This window comes from Podarcis vaucheri (genome assembly GCF_965113315.1).
Source record: "Podarcis vaucheri genome assembly, chromosome: 1".
Classification (NCBI taxonomy): Eukaryota; Metazoa; Chordata; class Lepidosauria; order Squamata; family Lacertidae; genus Podarcis; species Podarcis vaucheri.
The window spans coordinates 105,492,101-105,514,739 of record NC_138759.1 but is presented as its reverse complement, the minus strand read 5'-3'; the positions used below and the strand labels follow the sequence as shown (position 1 = coordinate 105,514,739).

The 22,639-nt window shown below is 44.4% G+C and overlaps 1 protein-coding gene across 1 annotated transcript in view; it reads right to left on the bottom strand.

Annotated features, from left to right (window-relative positions):
• The window catches only part of LYPD6 (LY6/PLAUR domain containing 6), a 680,840-nt gene that overhangs the window by 597,596 nt on the left and 60,605 nt on the right, over positions 1–22,639 (bottom strand). The window lies entirely within an intron of this gene.

Here is a 22,639-nt window from a genome sequence, read left to right as displayed (position 1 = left end):
CATGGAGGGCGGGGGACATCAAGAAATTATGCAGGTGGTGTTTATTCGGGGTTGATGCAATTAGATAACATGAAGTGAACCACTTCAACAATTAACTCAAGGACCTAGTTAACACTAGGAAACAGATTCTTGCAGGTACCCAATTGTAACTATTCATATGAAGAATTTGTCAGTATAATTCAGCCCAAAAGAAGTCACTCGTTACGTGGGCGTTCTCAGTTGCCATAGTTCTGCACAGTGGTGCCTCGCAAGACGAAATTAATTCGTTCCGCAAGTTCTTTCTTCTTGCGAGTTTTTCGTCTTGCGAAGCACGGTTTCCCATAGGAATGCATTGAAAATCAATTAATGCGTTCCTAGGGAAACCGCTTGCCAGGTTGGCGGTGCGGAGAAGGGCTTTTCTCCGCACCGCAAGCCTTCAGGACAGGTACGGGAACAGAGGGGAAGGCGCACAGCGCTTTCCCTCTGTTCCCGGGGCTTGCGTGGGAGGAGGGTTTTTCCTCCCCACCGCCAACATTCAGAACAGCATTCTGAATGTTGGCGGTGGGAAGGAAAACCCTCCTCCCACCCCAAGTCTTCAGGAAAGCCATCCGATGCCGGGCGGCGGGAGAAGGTGTCCCCCCCCCCGGCATCGGAGCTTCGTTCTGATGCCACGCGGCGGGAGGAGGCGTCCCCCCCCCGCCGCCCGGCATCGGAGCTTCGTTCTGATGCCACGCGGCGGGAGGAGGCGTCCCCCCCCCGCCGCCCGGCATCGGAGCTTCGTTCCGATGCCGCGCGGCGGGAGGAGGCGTCCCCCCCCCGCCGCCCGGCATCGGAGCTTCGTTCCGATGCCGCGCGGCGGGAGGAGGCGTTCCCCCCCCCCCGCCGCCCGGCATCGGAGCTTCGTTCCGATGCCGCGCGGCGGGAGGAGGCGTTCCCCCCCCGCCGCCCGGCATCGGAGCTTCGTTCCGATGCCGCGCGGCGGGAGGAGGCGTTCCCCCTCCCCCGCCCGGCATCGGAGCTTCGTTCCGATGCCGCGCGGTGGGAGGAGGCGTTCCCCCCCCCGCCGCCCGGCATCTCGTTCCGATGCCGCGCGGCGGGAGGAGGTCCGAGGACAGTGGGGAAGACGCGCTGCGCTTCCCCGCTGTCCTGGAGATTTCCCTATGGGCTGTCGTCTTGCGAAGCAAGCCCATAGGGAAATTCGTTTTGCGAAGCGCCTCCAAAACGGAAAACCCTTTCGTCTAGCGGGTTTTCCGTCTTGCGAGGCGTTCGTCTTGCGGGGTACCACTGTATGAGCAACCCTGCATACAAATGGCATGCCTGGATTCCTCTGCAATTCAGCTTCTCTAAAGAAAGTGCATTGCCTGGATAACTAGAGAACCAGCTTGAAATCTCACCCCCTGGTGATAGAAGGTCTGAGTGTGGTTTTCCTCTCTCTCGAACTCTGCTGTGGGGCTGTGCATGGTTAAAGGGGCCTCTTGGCATGTGTCAAAAGATAAACTCCATCTATAAAAGCCATTCTTAGCCCCGTAGACTAGGCCATGTCGCCTATACTATATTCAGCATTCTCTGAGATTTCCAGTTCTAAAAATAAGAGGAGGCTCAAATGGCCAACTTGAAAAAGTACAAAGTATTCAACTTGGAACAGTTGCACTAGCTCAATGATCAGTGCCAGCACAAGGCTGAGGAATCTTTTTGGCTTCATGGTCCAGCTTCTTATCAGGATCAGCTTTGTGGAATCAATAAGATTCCCGCTCCCCTCTTTCCTGCTCCAGAGGACTTCAGGGGGACCAGAACTGATCTAGGGGGGTACACAAGGGGAGGAGAGTGTGAGAATGCAAGCAGAAGTTCACTAACAAAATGTTCTCCTTAGTGCTACTTTGAGTATAGTTCTATCCTTGTCTTCCTTTTTAAAAGCTCATAGTAGCTTATATGGGTCACCCCTCAAGGCACCGACCAAATCTTCGTTTCACCATCGCTATAAATCTAGGTGCTCCTGAACAAATTGCTGTTTTATTTTGACCATGTAAACAGTGTAGGAACAAGCGGTTCTTTCAGTGCCTCATTCGTACCACTTTGTTATGAGGAATAATGTTCTAAAACTGACCCATCTAAAAACGAATGGATGTCTACTTTTAATATGTCAGACACATACTGCATTGGTATTCTCTGTGGCCGCTCTCTCTTCAGCGAGCTCTGCTTGTAAAGACGCAACAAATAATCATGGTGTGTTGTTTTTCTACCTCGGCGAACAGCTAATACAGTTTTTGACTCGGGAGGAATCTGGGCGTTCTGCACACCTTGTTTCATATTTATTTCAAGTGCACTTAGCTGATCACTCATTCTTGTGTAACATTCAGCCTTGCTGAACAACAGCTAATGAAAGTTGGTCATTAATATTATTAGGCTTTTGTTAGCTGTTCATTAAATGCTACACACAGGCCACACTAAGCACAGATTTATCACTGAAAAGAAATGGGGATGGGCAGCAAAAAAGAAAAAACCTCAGCCTACTATAAATATGAGAAAAGCCTCCTGGTGGCAATACAGAATTAAAACACACCAATGTGCCCCTTTTAAAGTCCTAAACGGCCTTTGTCCAGTATACCTGAAGGAGCGTCTCCACTCCCATCATTCTGCCCTGATACTGAGGTCCAGCTCCGAGGGCCTTCTGGCAGTTCGCTCACTGCAAGAAGCCAAGTTACAGGGAACCAGGCAGAGGGCCTTCTCGGTAGTGGCACCCGCCCTGTGGAATGCCCTCCCACCAGATGTCAAAGAGAAAAACAACTACCAGACTTTTAGAAGACATCTAAAGGCAGCCCTGTTTAGGGAATGTTTGATGGGCTATTGTATTTTAGTATTTTGTTGAAGGCCACCCAAAGATGGGCTCGGTATAAATAATAAATTATTATTATTATTATTATTATTATTATTATTATTATTATTATTATTACCTTTTGTGATGGAAAATAATGCTATGGGTCTAACAAGAGCCATTTGTAGTGCTGGGGCAGTGTCCTCTTCTCTGCCTGAGGCAGCGAACTAGTTTAGAAATGGGATGTAGCATACACAGACCTGCCCTCCAACAGAGGGGAATAGATGGGAGACTTAGGAGGGACAGTCAGGGCACTGTCACTGCTGTCCTTCAATATCTGCTGACTGAGGCAGGTTATCTCACTTTCCCTAAAGGCAGGACCACCCCTGTGTGAAGCTTATCAAACAACCTAACTTGGTATTCAAAAATTAGTAGTCATCAGCGGTAAGGCGTTTTGTTCATGTTTTTCCTTGAGCAGGAGAAACATGATATACAAGCTTTTTGTGTGTTACTCAACCATCTAATTAATAGTCTTTTCTCCTGTCAGGCATAGCCTATGGTTTCAGACAAGATCTAGGAGTGTCAGGAGATGGCTAAAGCCAGTCATTGACATTTGGGAAAGAATTTTTTAAACAAACTCCACAGATTTACTGGTGGACAATGTTCTATAAGCACGATCGTATTTCTCGTGCAGTTCAGTTTCTAACTATTGGGAATAAAAAATGTCACTGGACTCTTTTGCTACCTCCTCCCTTTCCAAACTTACAACGAAATGTTAACATCCGGGGATGTTGACATCATTCTAAACACTGTCATAGAGGGACATAAAGCATATGTCTATCTGAAAAGAAGTTTCTACAGTCCAAAGGAGGTTCCCTGCTGACTTCCCGCAGTAGGCAATGAAAAGAAATATGGCTCTATCAGTTAGTGTCTACAATACCAGAGAAATGGAGGCACCTCTGGGGCAGAGGGCAGCAGAGAGGTGGTAGCTGTTGTGGTCTGCCTTCGCAGAAAAGGCCAGAAGGTCTTCCAGGCTGGAGGTTCAGCTTAAGAGTAGTTCTGAGGAAGAATCATACAACCGTAGAATTGGAAGGGACCCCATGGGTCATCTAGTCCGACCCCTGCAATGCAGGAATCTCAGCTAAAGCATCCATGACAGATAGCCATCCAATCTCTGCTTAACAAGTGAGGGGAGGGGAGATACTTTAGTGCACTATGCTGTATGGTAACACAAAGCTACAACTCTGGTAAAGATGCACATATTGGAAGACATATGTGATAACCCTTTGTCTTTGTGAATCTGTAGGGTGCATGTGCCCACACAGGCAGGGTTTTTTGTTGTGGTTTGAAAATTTTAACCTAAAATAGAACAAAGCCCCTTACAGCATACAAAATCTCTCTCTCTTTCTCTCTCTCATAAAAGCATCAGTCAAACATTAGTAGATACTGGTTGGTTTTAAGGGAAAAAATCATGTTGTAAAGTCTTGTTGAAACAGTGCAGTTTTCAGAAGACACTTGAAAGAAGGTAGGAACTTCCTTCCAACCCTTTCCCCCAACACAGTTCATTCTGGTGGTGGTAGCAGGTTCTCACTGATAAGATGCTGTAGAACAAAATAGACTTTGGCATGTTTTGCTATGGAAATCACATCCTATGGTTTTAGAATAGCTGGGTCAACCAGAAAATAAGAAGAAGAAGCCTGGCTGTTTGTGCTTTTTGGTCCGATTGCCAGCAAAGCAGAAGAGGAAAGGTTAGCTATTTTGTTTCCTTCTGTGCTGGGTTCTGCCCTGCTAGTGATGAACAGGGCGAGAGCCAAAAATGGCTTTAGCAATGTAGATTAGGTTACATTCCTGCCATGCTAAGGTGAGGTTTCCACACACACCCCTCTGCCATCCAATCCGAAAGAGGTTCAGTGACATGTCCTAGACAAAGGTACTCAAGATGAGTGAAGTGGGGTGTAGTCTCATGAGGGGCTATGTGACCTACGGAGGGTCAGAAACATGGGGGACTGCATTTTAGCCCTGGTCCTGTGGTGTAGCAAATCAGCCCTGAGTGCTCACTGGAAGGACAGATCCTGAAGCTGAGGCTCCAATGCTTTGGCCAGCTCGTGAGAAGAGAAGACTCCCTGGAAAAGACCCTGATACTGGAAAAGATTGAGGGCACAAGGAGAAGGGGACAACAGAGGACGAGATGGTTGGACAGTCTTCTCGAAGCTACAAACATGAGTGACCAAACTGCGGGAGGCAGTGGAAGACAGGAGTGCCTGGCGTGCTCTGGTCCATGGGGTCACAAAGAGTCGGACACGACTAAACGACTAAACAACAACAACCACCTGTGGTGTCTCCCAGCTGAAGTACCTCCATTTTTTAGGTGTTGTTGATTATTTGCTAGGAGTGTAAAAACTGTGCTTCCCAATTGTTCCATGAGCAGGGTGCATTTGACATGCCTAGTATATTTTACACAGTACTAAAGAAAAAGTGCTGTTGTGGGCAACTCTTCCAAGCAAGTAATTGGAACAGCCATTAGCATGTTTCCCATTCATCCCTATCACGGCAGTTCAAGCTGGCATTCCTTTTCATACTGCACCAACCCAGTTTGCAAATTATTTCAAACAATCTTCTTTGAAATCAGTTAGACTTCTCCAGATTACCTGTGGCTTGGAGACAGCAACATGCATTTGGACTTGCTTCCCTGTAGGGCTCCAGAGTTTCGTTGCTATAAATTCTGAAAATGGGATTAAAAATTCATAGCCCTGCTAGGTTGAAAATGTCCTGATTTTCATTGAATGAAAGGCATTCCACGCCTCTGGTAGTATTGCTGCTGTGTGCGACGACAACACACACACACACACAGAGAGAGAGAGAGAGAGAGAGAGAGAGAGAGAGAGAGAGAGAGTAGCAATTCTCATGCATGATGTTTACAGGTACCTTTCAAGTATGTCAGCAATCTCCACGAAAATCTAATAATTTATATGCTGCATATACATCGCATTTCATCAGTGTTTATTTTCTTTCTCCCCTCCCATTCATCCCCTACTCAAGAAAATGTCTTACCGTTTGCACTAACTTGGCCAAGCTTTGTTTGGTAGTGTTATGATATCTGTCAAAGATTCCACAAGAAGTTGGTATGGCCTGAGGCTGCATGACAGCAGAGCTGCTGAAGAAGTATGTGCGTTTAGCTCTTAAACACACAGCAGAGCTAATGCGATGGCAAATAGGGTGGAGGATGTTTATTAGCTTCAGTAAAATCCAAGTGTAATATCTCTACAGATCAGTAACACTATAGATAGTGGGGGGGTTTCATGTGTTCCTAAACACATCTAATAATGCTTATTCTTGACATAGCACATCAGGCTAGGGAAGGGCATGTGAGTTTGTGTAGAAACTAGCCTCCTTTAGAAAGACAAAATTTACATTTGCTGCCCCACCACTGGCATGTGGCCCTCAAAAGGTTGCCCAGAAGGGGGAATGGCCCTTGGTCTGAAATAAGTTCCCCACCCCTGCTCTAGCAGCTGAATTTTAGTACAGTGGTGCCTCGCAAGACGAAATTAATTCGTTCCGCGAGTTTTTTCGTCTAGCGAATTTTTCGTCTTGCGAAGCACGGTGTCGGAAAAGTTTTGGAAAAGCTTCAAAAATCACCAAAAACCTCAAAAAAGGCTACCACACCGCGTTCTATGAGTTGCTCCTCGAAGTCAAGTCACAACTGTATTAACGGTGTTAAGAAAAAGGAAACAAACTTGCAAGATGTTTTCGTCTTGCGAAGCAAGCCCATAGGGAAATTCGTCTTGCGAAGCAGCTCAAAAACCACAAAACCCTTTCGTCTAGCGAGTTTTTCATCTTGTGAGGCATTTGTCTTGCGGGGCACCACTGTAAACCAAAGCACAGTGGATGTCTGCACAACCATATCCAAGCACAGTGGATGTAAGCTCAACCATAAACTGACCAGACTGAAGAGAATGTAAATGCTTCTCTTACCAAGTAGCAAAATTCAATTTTAATTTTTTTTTTGGTATTTGGGTGTCCATTGACATCTCAAGGCCCCTTTTAACACCAGGCCCTATAATGCCAAATCACTAACTCTTTTCTCTAAAGATTCATGAGTTTTTCAAATAACAATTTTCAGAGTGGTTCCCTGCTTACCTGGCTGAGGTTCCTCTCTGCATGGTGGGAGATGAAGGCACTTTTACAAGGGGAGAATAACCTTAATTGGCCTGGGAAGATCCACACATCAGCAGTTTTTCTGTTTGTTGTGACTTTGGAAATGCTGATATGTCTCTTTTCAAAGGTGCTTCCTGCAATCTTCTGTTTTATTTTCAACTGATGTGATGTAGAAGGTAATACAGAATGTAGATTGAATTCACATCCAGTGTATCAAAAGGTCTATGAGGTGGAGAGAATGATCTGGCCATATTACCTGGGAGCAGAAATGCAGTGCTTGCACTCTGGGTTTATAAGAGTGCAAGAGGTCAGCAGTGCCACAATGGTGGCAAGTTCAACTACACCAGGAGCAGCCAATGCAGTGCTTGCCAGATGTTTGCTCGATAACATCTCCCTTCATCCCTGATCACTGGCTAGTCTGGCTGAGGCTGATGGAAGTTAGAGTCCAATGACATCTGGAGGGCATCATCACATTGGCTTCCCCTAAACTACATTAAGAATTAAATGTCATTTGTTCTGAGCAGCCATAATTGCCATAATTACGTTTTTAGCGATTCAGCTGCAAAGGAGCAATGGATTATCATAGTAAAGTTTGAAGAATGGGGAAATGTTTTAACAGATCGTATAATCTACCTTCCTGTGTGATCGCCAAAGAAGAAGAAGAAGAAGCTTTAAACACTCCTTATGTGTTTGCCTCTGTTCTCAAACAGGCTGTAAGTAAAATGGTTGATCCATCTTAAGACAGGATTCTGAAGGTGCAAGGTGTACCATCTTATGCAAATAGGAACAGCTGCTAGTCATGGTGCAAATTTCCTCGACTAGCAATGCAAATGTTGGGTACCTCTTGACACTTGCTTACAACCCATGCACACACCTTTCAGATGCCCCAGTCAATAGCCCAAGCAACACCATGCAGTCTCTCTTGCACTAATTGCTAGCTCTGAAAACCCAGTGAATTGACCCCCTATTATTTGCAGGATATTTGTTTTGGTTCCCTGGAGTGCTTCCCGTAGAGTCCTTAAACTGTGCCATGCTCTGTTTCTTTTTCACTGAGATGCTTGGCATTGTGCCTAGGATAACAATAAGCACTACTACCCAAGTCAAAGTTGTTTTCCCTTAGCTGTACGGGAGAGAGCTCAACCAGCTTGTGTCTTGATTGAGAGAGGCTTGCTATGACAAGGTTTGAGACTTCCTGCATAAGCCCATTTCAGTGCAGCATCTGTAGCATAGCCGAGTCAACATCTCCTAAATGGCCTAATCTATCACAAGTGAGCTCATTATTGGAGCAGAATGAATAGGGAGTATTTAGTCAGCAAGCAAGCTTACACTCATTCTGAATAGTTGTTTTATGAGTTTTGAGTTATAGTACCCTAAAATAGATTGGAATGCTTGTAACAGCCCGGTAACATGAGTTGATTACATTATAAGGATAATAAGGATGGAGTCATTTCACTGAAGCGAGTTTTTCCCTTTGTTGAATTCTCATCTTATATGCTGCCAGTGATTTGCAGCCTCCCAGGAGTTTGATTAAAAATATATCTGCATTTGCCAATCAGGGCAAAGGTTTTCATCTTTACAGATCCACATGGCGATGGCGCTTTAAGTTAATCTTGTTAAAGTATGCGCTACACCTGTGGTGGAATGAGATTAAGGCTCAAAGCATATTTATACCTGGGTGACTTTTCCAGCCTTGCCACAAGGCTCTTGTTGCATTTACAATTTTTGTAGCAAACAAAACCACAATTATAGCAGGCTGATCCTGGTGGAAATTCAAGACTACTCTGTAAAAAGGAGGAGGGCGGGGAGGAAAGCTCACACCGACTAGCTGCCAGAAACGACGAGGCGAAGAATAACAAGCCCTGTGTTCAACTGATATAATCATTTTGAGATTAGTCTACCTTGGCTGCTTCATCAGATTGCTACCCAAGTTATTAGGGTCCCTTTACAAGGGTTGCATAAGATCCAATCTGAGGACTGAAAGATAAATTTAAGAAAGTTATTCCATATGGAGTAACTGCACAGAGAGCATTGGTATTTCTTCCAAGTTCATCACCTTTCAAGCTGCCACTGCTGTTTCCCAGAGAAAGACCGAGCTCAGTGGTTAGAGCGTGGTGCTGATAACACCAAGGTTGCAGGTTTGATCCCCCTATGGGACAGCTGCATATTCCTGCTTCGCGGGGGGTTGAGCTAGATGATCCTGAAGGTCCCTTCCGACTCTATAATTATATGATTCTGTGTCAAATCTAGTGGTGAAGCTGTCATTTAGTAGCAGAGCATCTGTTTTACATGCAGAAAGTCCCTGGTTTAATTCCTCACATTGCCAGTATAGACAATACTGAACCAGATAAGCCAATGGTCTGACTCAGAAGAAGAAGAAGAAGAAGAAAAAGAAGAAGAAGAAGAAGAAGGGAAGGAGGAGGAGGAGTTTGGATTTGATATCCTGCTTTATCACTACCTGAAGGAGTCTCAAAGCGGCTAACATTCCCTTCCTCCCCCACAACAAATACTCTGTGAGGTGAGCGGGGTTGAGAGACTTCAGAGAAGTGTGACTGGCCCAAGGTCACCCAGCAGCTGCATGTGGAGGAGCAGGGAATCGAACCCGGTTCCCCAGATTACGAGACTACCGCTCTTAACCACTACACCACACTGGCTGCCTATGTTCCTAATTAATTACCTAATGACTTCCATCCCTTTCAAGCTGGACATCAGCCTTGGAATTCAGCACTCCCTTTCCCATGGCCATCATCCTTTCTTTCAGGGTGACAATAGAGATTACATTCTAGTCTAGATCTCGGCCTGATATGTGAATGGTCAATATACTTTGGCTAGCTAGCACATTTGTAACCCCAATGTTTCCTGTCTAACCAAAGGAAACAGACATAAGGCTCCAGAGGAAATTCTACCCAAGCAAAGATAAGGGAACATTGGTGAGGACATGTGCCCAACACCCTGAAAATCCTTTGCTGCGTTTGTTTGTTTTTTTAAAAAATCCTCTGCTTTTTTTGGATTTTAAAGAGCAGCCAGAAATAAGCATACAATTTCCCTAACTTCCTTCCTGTTTTATGGATTGAGTTAGATAAGAGAGAGAGAGAAGTTTATAACAAGTTTTACAATATATCTAAACTATGCTTGAACACTAGTGAATCAGAAGGGAGTTGGCCTGGAGAGAGCATTCCTCGCATATTCCCAAAACTAGTAAAGGTAAAGGTACCCCTGCCCGTACGGGCCAGTCTTGTCAGACTCTAGGGTTGTGCACTCATCTCACTCTAGAGGCCGGGAGCCGGCACCATCTGCAGACACTTTCGGGTCACATGGCCAGTGTGACATCGCTGCTCTGGTGAGCCTGCACCAGCGCAGCACACGGAACGCCGTTTACCTTCCCGCTATAAAGCGGTACCTATTTATCTACTTGCACTTTAAGGGTGCTTTTGAACTGCTAGGTGGGCAGGAGCTGGGACCGAAAGACGGGAACTCACCCCGCTGCGGGGATTCGAACCGCCGACCATACGATCGGCAAATCCTAGGCACTGTGGTTTTACCCACAGCCCCACCCGCGTCCCTTATTCCCAAAACTATGACTGACCAAAAAACTCTTTAATGTCACCAGAAAAAAAACCTTCTTTTTGGAGTATTTCTGTCATTTAAAAAAGGGGCTGCTGTGTTACATGTGTCCTGTGTAGTCCTGGTTATGCTTAGTTTTCTATGGAATACTCAAGGATTTTAATGTTTTCTAGCCTTTATTTCAAATCATGTCTCCTATGTTAACTTAAATAATGTGATTGCTTTCTGTGCAAACATTTATCTCTCTCTCAGAGTTTACCCTTTTTAAAAAATAGTTTGAGAATGATTTAAAATTCTACCATCTAGTTTCATGCACGTAAGGCTTTAATCACTGTGAATGCTTAGGGAGAACTGCTAACAGGATTAACAGAATGAAATTTCCTCAGTGTTATGTGACTCATGAAGGCAGTAACTCCAAACCATAGAGCTCAACTGTAACAGAGAGGCTGGGGATTGCTGAGGTCTACTTCACAGTGCATTTTTTGGCTGACTGTTTAAATACTATTTCACATCGCAATGAGAAAATCTGCTGAAAGCTGGAATGTAAGGGCAACATCCAGTGATTTCTGTCTGCTTGTGCAGAGGAAACTCACTTGTGTAATGGGATTTCTGCTTTCTCTTTTCCCACCCCAGATTCTGGTCCCTCACTGTAGAGTAGGGGGTGTGAGGAAATTCTTGAAGGAGGTAAGGAGTGAGAGATTCCATTGTTTTGTCTTGTTTTAAAATTAATTTTGTCATCTGCTTTATCTTGCCCTGATAAACCCAACCCAAAGTGGCTTAAAAGAAAAAAAGGGGGGAGGGGAAAAGTAAAGACAATAAACTGCATGTGGATACATTAAAGCCAAGAGGAAAGAGAAATACAGTACATTCAAAACACCCCACTTCTAAAAGCCCACAGATACTTAAAGACCAAAGGCCTTGTTATAGAAGAAAGTTTTGCCTGGTGCCTAAAGATATCTAATGATGACTGACACCAGGCAAGCCTTCCTGAGGAGACCATTCCACAAATGGAAATTGTGAAACGGCCTGTTCTCATGTTGCCACCCTCCAGACTTCTCATGGAGGAAGCACACGAGGAAAAGCCACAGGTGATGAGCACAGGTTCATATGGGTAAAAGCGGTCCTTCAGATATTGCAGTCCTGAAGCATTTAAGGCTTTATAAATCAAAACCAGCACTAACATCAGCTGGGCATATTCATTATGCAGCTGGTGCATTCATGTAATTTGGTGGAACAGCATCTGTTCTGTGGGCAGATGGTCCCAATTCTGGGCACCTCCAGGTACAACTGAGACCCTGGAAAACCAGTGCCAGTCAGTGTAGACAATACTGTGGAAGATGGGACTGGTGGTTTGACTCAATGCAAGGCAGATGCTTATGTTCCTGTGCTTTTTAAATGTTACAGAGTGTGTGATCCCCCCCCCCCGTGCAAAGTGATTGCAATCTATGAAGGGCGGTATTAGCATAATTAAAATTTATCTTAGCATCTCAAAAACATGGGTGCGTGTTTCGCTTTTTTTAGTTACTGATTTACATATCACACATTAGAGCTTGCTTTCTTTTTCTTTTCTTTTTCACCCAAATCCAGTAACTACAATAGAACTGAAAAGTTTTTTTCCATGAATTGGGCATGTCTAATGCCTGAAGTCTCTCTCTCTTTCACACACACACACACCCCCCAAATGGGTTAACACAGGAGTCAGCAACCTAAGGCCCATGGGCCGGAAGCAGCTTGCAGAGATCGTTTGACCGGCCCACAAGCAGCCCCCAAACTGAGCTGCCCGCTAGCATGCTGCGCTAAACTAGTGCGGCACGGGGACTCACTTCCGTACCACTGGAAATCGCGTATGCGCAGACGCGGGCGTCCAAAATCATGTCTGCGCATGCGCAGATGCTGAAAATCGCTCACACGTGATCCATCCCACAGAGGGATCTCCATGGGCCCAGGCAAGATAAACCTTGCTGACCCCTGGGTTTACTCCTTCAATGTCAAAGAGGAAGGAATAAAGTCCACTGCTACTGAAATCAGCAATCTCTGCTCCCAAATGCCTTCCATACTTTTCAACCAAGTTGCATGAATTGTACTTTTGGCATTTGTGAAAACTGAAAATAATGTCTCTGACCAGCCAGAGTATTAGCCATAACAGCCACACAGAGAGCAAGCTTGTCCTTGGAGAGTTTAGAGATTCTCATTAGTTTCAAGAAGCTAAAAAGAATTGTGTAGTGTTGGGGCAGTTGACTCTAAATAATATACTTGAATGTATGTGCTTTTAGATTACATGAGAGAGGAACTCTATCTTAGGCCACACTTAAAACCAATCTAAAAATATATATACAACAGTTATGACTACCTTGTTCCATTCATCCCAATAACATTCGAGTATGACTAACCTGGGAAACAAATTGACTTGCCAAGTTTGAGAGGATAAGCATGACTCATCCCTCACAAGTTTGGCTTACTTTCATTGTACATATAGAAAGTCCAGAAGAGAGAAAAACTCTGGAGAAATTTAAGCATAACAATGGCTAACAAAACTCCATAATTAAAAGAAACATCATAGAATACAAAGTCACAACAAGAAAAATATTGCAGCAGAAGAAGAGATCAAATTCCAAACTAAAACTCGTTGTTGTTGTTCTTTGAAAGCCAAGGGCAATGAAGAAATCTTGGCATGGCAGTTTCAAAGTGAGCCTACTACGTGACAACGATCTACTTTTGGGTAGGGCATCCATAGAAGAGCCTTCATTTTATAACTTTAATGTAGACTTTCTTAACCTGGGATCCTCCAGATGTACTGGACTACAACTCCATTTCTGATCATTGACCATGTTGGCAGGGGTTGATGGGAGTTGTAGTCCAACACATCTAGAGGGCACCAGGTTAGGGAAGGCTGCTTTAATATATAGGCTGATAGGGAGGTAGGTGATCCTTCACTGCCATGCATCTGGGGAATTTGTGACCCTCCAGATGTTTCTAGAAACTGACTCCTATCAACCCCAGCTAGTGTGGTCCAATGACCAGGGCCACAGTTTTCGCACCCCTCCTATCCCTATACACTGGTACCTCGGGTTAAGTACTTAATTCTTTCCGGAGGTCCGTTCTTAACCTGAAGCATCACTTTAGCTAATGGGGCCTCCTCCTGCTGCCGCGCCGCCGAAGCACTATTTCCATTCTCATCCTGAAGCAAAGTTCTTAACCCGAGGTACTATTTCTGGGTTAGCGGAGTCTGTAACCTGAAGCCTATGTAACCTGAAGCGTATGTAACCCGAGGTACCACTGTACTTGCTGCTATTTTGTAATCTTGAAACTCTGAGCAAATGAGTGGATATGCCTTTTTAAACATGGCTATTTTCAACCGAAAGGGGACGCGGGTGGCGCTGTGGGCTAAAGCCTCAACGCCTAGGGCTTGCCGATCGAAAGGTCGGCGGTTCGAATCCCCGCGGCGGGGTGCGCTCCCGCTGCTCGGTCCCAGCGCCTGCCCACCTAGCAGTTCGAAAGCACCCCCGGGTGCAAGTAGATAAATAGGTACCGCTTACCAGCGGGAAGGTAAACGGCGTTCCTCTGGCTCGCCAGAGCAGCGTTGTCACGCTGGCCACGTGACCCGGAAGTGTCTGCGGACAGCGCTGGCCCCCGGCCAATAGATGTGAGATGGGCGCACAAACCCCAGAGTCTGTCAAGACTGGCCCGTTCGGGCAGGGGTACCTTTACCTTTACCTTTACTATTTTCAACCGAATTGACTCGTAGGGTTGCCATGTGTCCTCTTTTTCAGGTGTAGAGTTGTCATAGCGATCCATAGTTAAAAGTAGAAGTTGACTCATGTGTCCTCTGCTCCTCCGAATATGGCAACCCTAAACTGAGACTCAAATTATGGAATTAACTGCCACATAATGTGGCTTTAAAGAGAGACCTGATAAATTCATGAAGGTTTGATCCGGGCACCCAATCGTTTCTTTCTGTTGTTCACCCATAAACGTGAGTCCACAGAGATTCACATATTTTCCTCCCCACAGTAACTAATGCTGGTTTAACATCCTGTTTTTCAAGGGTGGTGGTGATTGGTTTTGGTTTATTTTTTTACTAGTGTTGCTACTTACAGTCAAATCCCAAGTCAGTAATATTCGATTAACTGCTAATGTATGTTAAATTCTTCTGTGGTGGGCACTGAGTCTCCTTTGTCTCTAAGCAAATGTATTTTGCAGAACCCACTCATACAAAACATCTTTCATTTAACCCCCCCCCCCAAAAAAAAACTCCCAGAGAATTTTAAACCACCCAGTCCATTACCAAAGAGATTTCTTCCTCCCTCCCACAGAAGAATGCCCAGGGCAGAAATGGGACATGCTGGGGCAAAGTCTTTCAGCTGCCTTGTGCTTCTTATCTTTTTCAGATATTTATGGAACTTGAAGACTTCAATCTTTGCACTGGTTGGGGCCAAGTATAGTTCTGAGACATTACCATTGCCTATGGGCTCAATTTATATTAAAAATTGTTAGGTTCTCTTAAAGGTCTTTGCAATTAATATGATTTAACTACCGGACTGCATATTCAAATCCCACAGAATTCAATGAGACTAAGAACCATTGTACACACAAAACAGCAACAAACTCGGGTCTGGCACAGGGTTGTACATCCAAAAAAGCAGCTGAAACCAGTTCTGATTCTCATGGCTGCAGCTGCATGACCTATGTTACGAAACACCTGTTTGTTGCCGTCATGCTGCACATTAAGTGTTCACTTTAAAAAGCGAATGAGTGGAAGTGTGTGCACGTATACAGAGACATTCATAAGTACACATAGAGTGGTTCCTGGTCACAAAGCACGACTTCACAAATCTGGAGTTCCTGTGTCCTAGACCTAGAGCACCAATGGACAGAAGATAGATATGGATTGCTGGCTCATAATAGATCAGCAAGGATTTCTGACTTGCATTGGTTTAGCAGCAGCTGAAGCAAAATGACCTCTTGCCCTAAGCTTAACTAAAGAAAGCCTGAGGTATTTAGGAGTGTATTTTTGTGTGTGGAAGGACAGTGTGCTCCATTCAGTTCTGGTACTCAGAACAAGTCCCTGAACTCGGCATCCTTTAATTCTAAGCATCTTTCTCTTGCATCAGACTCAGGTTGGTGGGTCTCAGAGTTCTAGTAAAAAAAATCAAAGTAGATCCCACAAGCCTGACCTCTGGAGGTGGCAATCCTGCAGAAGGGCCTTTTGTGTGGTGGCTCCCTGATTGTAAAACACTCTCCCCAGAGAGCCCCCCTACCCCACTGCTTGATGAGTGTTAGGTACCAGGCTGACTTAATTTCCCAGCCTTCCCCAGTGTACAATCTGCATGCACTATAGGTTTATTTTACCTGCAAGCTTTGTTGTAGTTCTCCCTGATTCCGAGTTGTTTGCAGGTTTCTTTTTACAGGCCAATTCTTCATAATTTTAAAGGTTAATTTAAACGTGCTTTGTATTATTTGCTTTTGTGTCACCATTAAAATGCCTGGCATTATAAAGGGGAGGTCTGTGTCCATTTCTATGTCTAAGCACAGCACACATCTGCTAGTGCAATAGAATCTCACCTTCCTCTCCTCTCCCTGCTTACCCCCACAAAAACAGACTTTTTTTTTAATTAAATATTTTCTGGGTTTACAAAAGTATGAGCAATGTCTCTCTCTTTTTTTCCAAGTTACATTTTTACAGATCAGACTCATTTGTTGAGACATTAGTGTTACATTAGGAAGAAAAAGGGGGGAAGAGGTGGAGGGGGAAAAGGTGAGTGGGGTGGGGGCAGGTGGCGATGTTTCTATTTTACTTACCGTATTTTTTGCTCTATAAGACTCACTTTTTCCCTCCTAAAAAGTAAGGGGAAATGTGTGTGCGTCTTATGGAGTGAATGCAGGCTGCGCAGCTATCACAGAAGCCAGAACAGCAAGAGGGATTGCTGCTTTCACTGCGCAGCAATCCCTCTTGCTGTTCTGGCTTCTGAGATTCACAATATTTTTTTTCTTGTTTTCCTCCTCCAAAAACTAGGTGCGTCTTGTCGTCTGGTGCGTCTTATATAGTGAAAAATACAAATGCGGTAATATACGTGTGGGGTTTGGTGTCAGCGTCGCTTGTGCAGGTTCTCTGCTATTTGCTTGTGTTCCTTTGGTGGTGAGAGAAGTTCGGGTTGGCCTAGGGTGTGGTTGTTCATTTGTGATTGGCTGTGGTGAGCTTTGTTTTCATGTGTGAGTGGGGTAGCTGGGTGTTCGAATCAAGTTAGCCATATTAATTTGTATGCTGTTGGTGGATTTTTGTCATTGTCTTGTTGGGCTGTGTGTGTGATAAAGGGGAGCCATACCAGGGTGAAGGCATCTTCTTCTATTTGTCCCTGTGTCAGTTTCAGTTTATTGGTTAGTTTTTCTAGTAGGGCTGTTTCCCATACTATTTGGTACCATTGGTCCATGCTTACTCCTGACAGGTCTCTCCAGTGTCTGGTTATGACGTTTCTGGCTGCTGAAAGTAAGCAAGTACTAGAAATCACCCCAGAATTGGCCCTACTAAACATCTTCCAAGACAATAACGCCCATTTATATCACAAAGAACTCATAACCAACCTAGTTATTTTACATATTTCTTGTATGGCTGTTGTGCAGAATAGTTGGATTTTGGGGCATTCCCACCACATGTGCCTGTGGAGGTGACCCTCTCCAGCATTTAGGTGAGGTTCCTGGGCGTATTAGCACTAATTTTCTTAGTGTTTGCTACCACCTGTGGGTGAGTTTCAGAGTGAGTTCTTTCCTTTTCGTTTATATGGATATAAAGGGGGGTTTAGACCATATTCTGGTCCACTGGGTGGGGTTAATCTTATAGCCTATGTCATCCTCCCATTGTTTTTTGATTGCGTCTAGGGGGGTTGTGGGATTTTGGAGTAGTATTTTGTATATTGTGGATACCATCCCTTTGCCATGTCCCTTTGTTGTTAGGAGGAGGTTTTCGAAAGCTGTCAGGGGCCTAGTTGCTGCTGATTTTACTTCTGGATTGTTTAAGAGGGCATGTAGTTGGTGGTGTGTTGACCAGGGCGTTTGGGTGTCTTCTAGTTTGTCCTGTATTTCTTGTGTTGACAAGGGTTTGTTATTTTTATAGACGTCTATTAGGCGATATAAGTCTTTGGTGTGCCAGGTTTTTATCTGGAGGTTTTGTGCTGTGTGGTGGAATAATGGATGGTGTGCCAGGGGAATTAGTGGGGATGGGGTTGGGGACAATATGCCTATTTCTGCTTTCCATGCTTTGAGCATGGTCTGTGTGTACCTGTTAAGTGTTGTGGGTATTTTCCTTTGTTTGGGAGGAGTGGGTATGCTGTGGTGCAGGTATTTTCAACTGTGTCTCTTTCTAGGGGTATCCATTGCTTTGTCTCATCTTCTAGTATGTATAGGATTATATGACGTACTTGGTTGGCAATGTAATATGCTTCTATGTTGGGGATTCCCTATCCTCCTCCTGAGGAGGGGAGGTGCAAGTATTCTTGTTTTTTTAGGTGGGAAGATAAATGAGTGTAGTTTTCTCTGCCATTTGCGGAGTTGGGTTGGGGGAATCCAGATTGGGAGGGTTTGGAATAGGTAGGTTAGTTTTGAGAGGGTGATCATTTTGATCATGGCTATCTTGTCTGAGAGAGTGAAGTTTATGTTGTTCCATCTCTTTAGGTCTTTGTTAATTTGTCACCACAGGGGCTTGTAGTTGTGGAGGTATAATTTATTGAGGTTTCTGGTTATTTGTACCCCTAGGTATCTGAACTTGGTGTGGCAAAGTTTTACCTTGGTGGCGTTAGTGAGGGTTTTTTGGATGTGAGGAGGGGTTTTACTGCTGGATTGTTTAATTTTTTTGGGATGTGAGGAGGGGTGTTGAAGCACCTGGCCTCCGACTTTGCAAATTTTACCTGTAGGCCGATACCGTTGCGAATGTGTTGAGTTCTCTGATTAGGGATGTTGCTGTGTTTATGGGGTCTGGTGTTGTGACCATTAGGTCATCTGTGAAGAGCTCTAATTTATAGGTTCTGACTTTTATTTCCATTCCCTTGATGTCTATGGCTGCTCAGATTCGGATTGCTAAAGGTTCCAGAGCCAGGATGAATAAGAAGGGAGACAGTGGGCATCCTTGTTTTGTGCCTCTTTGGATAGCTATAGTGTTAGAATCCATATTGTTAGCCCTGCATTTTGCTGAGGCTTGGGAGTATATTTGTTTGAGAATTTGTAGGAAGTTGGGGCCAAATTTCATGTTAGTTAGTACTGCTAACAGGTATTTCCATTCTAAGCAATCAAAAGCTTTGAGGATGTCTAGGGACATAATTGTCAGTGGGAGTTTAGTTGCCTTACTGTGTTTGATCAGGTTCAGTAATGTCCTGATGGGGTCTGTTATATTGTGACCAGGGACAAAGCCAGTCTGGTCTGGGGCTATTAACTTGCGTAAGAAGATTTTTAGGTGGTTGGCCAAGATTCATGTGAATATCTTGTAGACTTGGTTTATTAATGAGATTGGGCAGTATGATTCTATTTTGAGGCTGTATTTCAGTGGTTTTGGGATGGAGACTGTTTTGGAGTAGGTCCAGATTTTGGGGATGGGTCCCCCTTTTATGATATCATTAAATAGGCGCATCATGTAGGGCATCAGTGCTTCTTTGAATTTCTTATAGAATTCTGCTGTAAAGCCATCTGGGCCTAGGGCTTGGTTTGGTTTCAGGTTTTTGAGGACCGCATCTATTTCCTCTGGGGTGATAGGACTGTTTATGAATTCCTGTTCCTCATCAGTTAAGGAAGGCATAGTCAGTCCTGCTAGGAATTTTCTGATTTCCTCCTCAGGTGGGTTATGGGAGGTATATAGGTTGGAGAGGAATTCTGCAAATTCTGGAGTTATTTCTTTGGGGGAGAAATTTATGCTGCCATCTTTTTTGGTGACGCAGTGTATTCTTGTTTTGAGTGTTCTTTTCCTACATCTATTTGCTAGTAGTCTGGAGTTTTCCCCTCCATATTCATAGAAGCGTCCTTTAGAGTATAGAATGCTGATCATTGTTTTGTTGATTTATAGAGAGTCTAGTTCTCTCCTTTTTTGTTCTGTAAGTTGAAGGAGTTTTTTGGAACCTGTTTGTTTGTAGCGTAATGAGAGGGCTGTGATGTCTTGTTCTATTTTGCTAATTTTTGAGGAGGTTTGTTTTTTAAGGAATGCTTTCTCTTTTATGCAAGCTCCTCTGGTGACCGCTTTCATTGCGTCCAATAGGAGGGGGATTGTTATATTGTCTACATCGTTTTCCTTGAAGTAGTTTTGGTGAGACTCTCTCTAATTTGTTTGTAGTTAGGATGGGACTGAAGGACCGTGCTGGGGTGGTTTGTGTCTCCTCTCCTATTTTAACGGTGACTTCTACTGGGGTGTGATCTGTGATCTGAATGTTGACTCCACTGAGGGGATCAGACCATGTGTAAGCAGAATGCTGTCCAGTCTGGACACTGTACCGGATTGGAATGTGTGGCTGGTGTCTCCCGGGTTTTGCTCACCCCAAATGTTGTAGATACCCCTGTTTTTTAAACATTTTTAGTAACTTGTAAGAGTCCCTAGTTGTTGGGGGATTTCCTTTGCAGGAAGGTTGCCCATGGGGTTGTAGGGTGGATGCCTTTCAGGGATATGCCTTTCATATTTAGGTTGAGGTCACCTCCTAGGATTGCTTCCCCTTCGGAGAAGGAGAGGAACTTGTTTAGTGTTTTCTACAAAAGCAGACTTTGAGGGGCACATGATGGGGCTGCAGGCAGTGGACAGGAAAGTGAAATCCCACTGTGAAAGCAGAAGTCTTCTTGCATTGCATTGGAAGACGCTCTATGGTAATTAGAAATAAAAGTGTAAAAATATACTAGGGCAGGGATGGGGAGCCTTTTCCAGTCAGGGGGACACATTGCCTTGTATGCAAACTTCCAGGGGCCACATGCCAGTGGGGACCCAAGGTAAAAATGGGCAGGGGCAAGAGATTTGACTCTTACCTTTATACAATGGGCTGTATTTCATCCAGACAAGTCATGAGGTTTTTACACACCTCATCACCATCCTCTATGCAGGCAAGCAAGAGAATGTTATTACAGTTTCAGGAGAGATTTCTGCGGAGCAGTGGAGCAGAGTTGGTGAGGGATGTGGCTTAGGAGGAGTTCCAAAGACTAGATAGAGGTCTGCATTTGCCCCAGGTATGAAGTTCCCTATCCCTGGACCAGGGCATAAGGTTAGGAAGCAAGCTCACAAGACAAAACTCTCAAGGGTCAGGAAGCCTTAATACTTTGCTTCTACGAAAACAACATTGCGTAACATGGTAAATGCCATAAAATAAGGCACGTGTTTTGCTAAAAGTGACAGCATCTATTCCCAGTGCTTTTGTTTTTCCAGGGGGTACTCAAGAGCATGCAGAACTGGCACCTCTTTTGTTGTTGTTGTTAAAAAGTGTGGCACTTACTGTAGCTTCATGGTAAGTACCGGCACCTATTTTTCAAGAAAAAAAGCGCTGTCTATTCTGAGTGTGCATATATGCGATGGGCAAACTGCTTTCATTAACTACATAGTATATTTAATCATCTGCCCATTTTATCCATGTTGCACAATTTATTAACAATTCTTCTAGAATAGTTATGGGGGACCCCCTCCCTTTTGCGGCTCTGAGTTGAAATGCCAAATTAAGACTGACAGGTAAGCAGGCAAGAATGGGCACCGATCAATTCCACATGTTTTTTGGCATCTTAAGTATCCCCAATGTTATGCATTAACTCTACAATGCAGGGGGAGCAGAATATTTTAAACTGGTTGAGCTGCTTTGTGATCTATCTGTGGACAGTTTTTGGATGCCAACCAGAATATATTAGAATTTTCCTGCAGAATGTTCTGGTTTGCTTCCAAAAATCATTTCTGAGCAAAGAATTCTCTCTCTGTGGAGGCCACACTCTTTTGCAGCATTTTCCAACCAGCACTCTTTTTATTCTGGTTTTAATGGTAATATTTGAGCTAGGTTGAAATCACTCTCCTCAGGTTGTAGCCACTAATATAAATTGTAGGAGCACAATGTTTACAAAAAGTAAAGCAAGCATCAATCTTTTCCATTGGCTGTGGACCAGTTCCAGGCTTTCTTGGATGAGACTTATTTTCTAGATCCATTTCAATTAGAGTTAAAGCCCAATTTTGGCACAGAAACTGCATTGATCACCTTGCATGATGACCCTTGCTGGGACAGAGACAAGGAGAGTGGGTGCCTGTCTATTCTCAATGTTGTCTCTGTAGTTTTTGACTCCATCAGCCATGGTACCTTCAGGAGCAGCTATTTGAGCTGGGGTAGAGGGCACTGCTTTGAGTTGCTCCCAATCCTTCTTGGATGGCCATTTTCAGATAGTGGTGCTTGCAGGTGTTGCTCTGCCCTTGGAGCTTTCTGTAGGATTCAGTACTATCCCCCGTGATGTTTAACATCTACATGGTGTGTACCGTAACACACAAATATTATTAATTTTTATTGAAGATTTTATTGGGTTACAATAGTATGTGCATTGTCTCTTTTTTCAGGCCATAGAACCATTTCTATTGATCAGTTGCATTCAGTGTGAGACATTAATGTTGTATACAGTATAAGTTGGTGGAGAAGTGGGAGGGTAGAAAAGCTTACATTCTTTTACTTAGTGTATGTGTGGGGGTTTTGTGTCAGCATCACTTGGGTAGGTTCTCTTTCTATTCATTTGTTATTTCCCTTGGCAGTGAGAGAGGTTGGTGGGGGCAAGGCATAGTTGGTTGTCTTTAGTTGACTGCAGTAAGATTTGTTTGTGCGTGGCGGGGGGGGGAGAGTATTGTTGAGTCAAGTTAGCCATATTGATTCATATGCTATTTGTGGGTTTTTGTTGACTTTTCGGGCCCTGTATGTAATAAAGGGGGGGGGTAAGGTGTCCTCTTTTATTTGTCCCCATGTCAGTCTGTAGGTTAGCTTTCCCCCATACGATTTGATACCAGTGGTCCATGTTCACTCCTGACAAGTCTCTTCAGTGTCTAGCTATGCTGCTTCTGGCTGCTGTGGTTAGGGGGGTTATGAGCTCTTTATAGTGTGAGTGCACATTATTGTCTTGGAAAATATTCAATAGGGATGGTTCTGGGGTGGGTTCCAATATCTG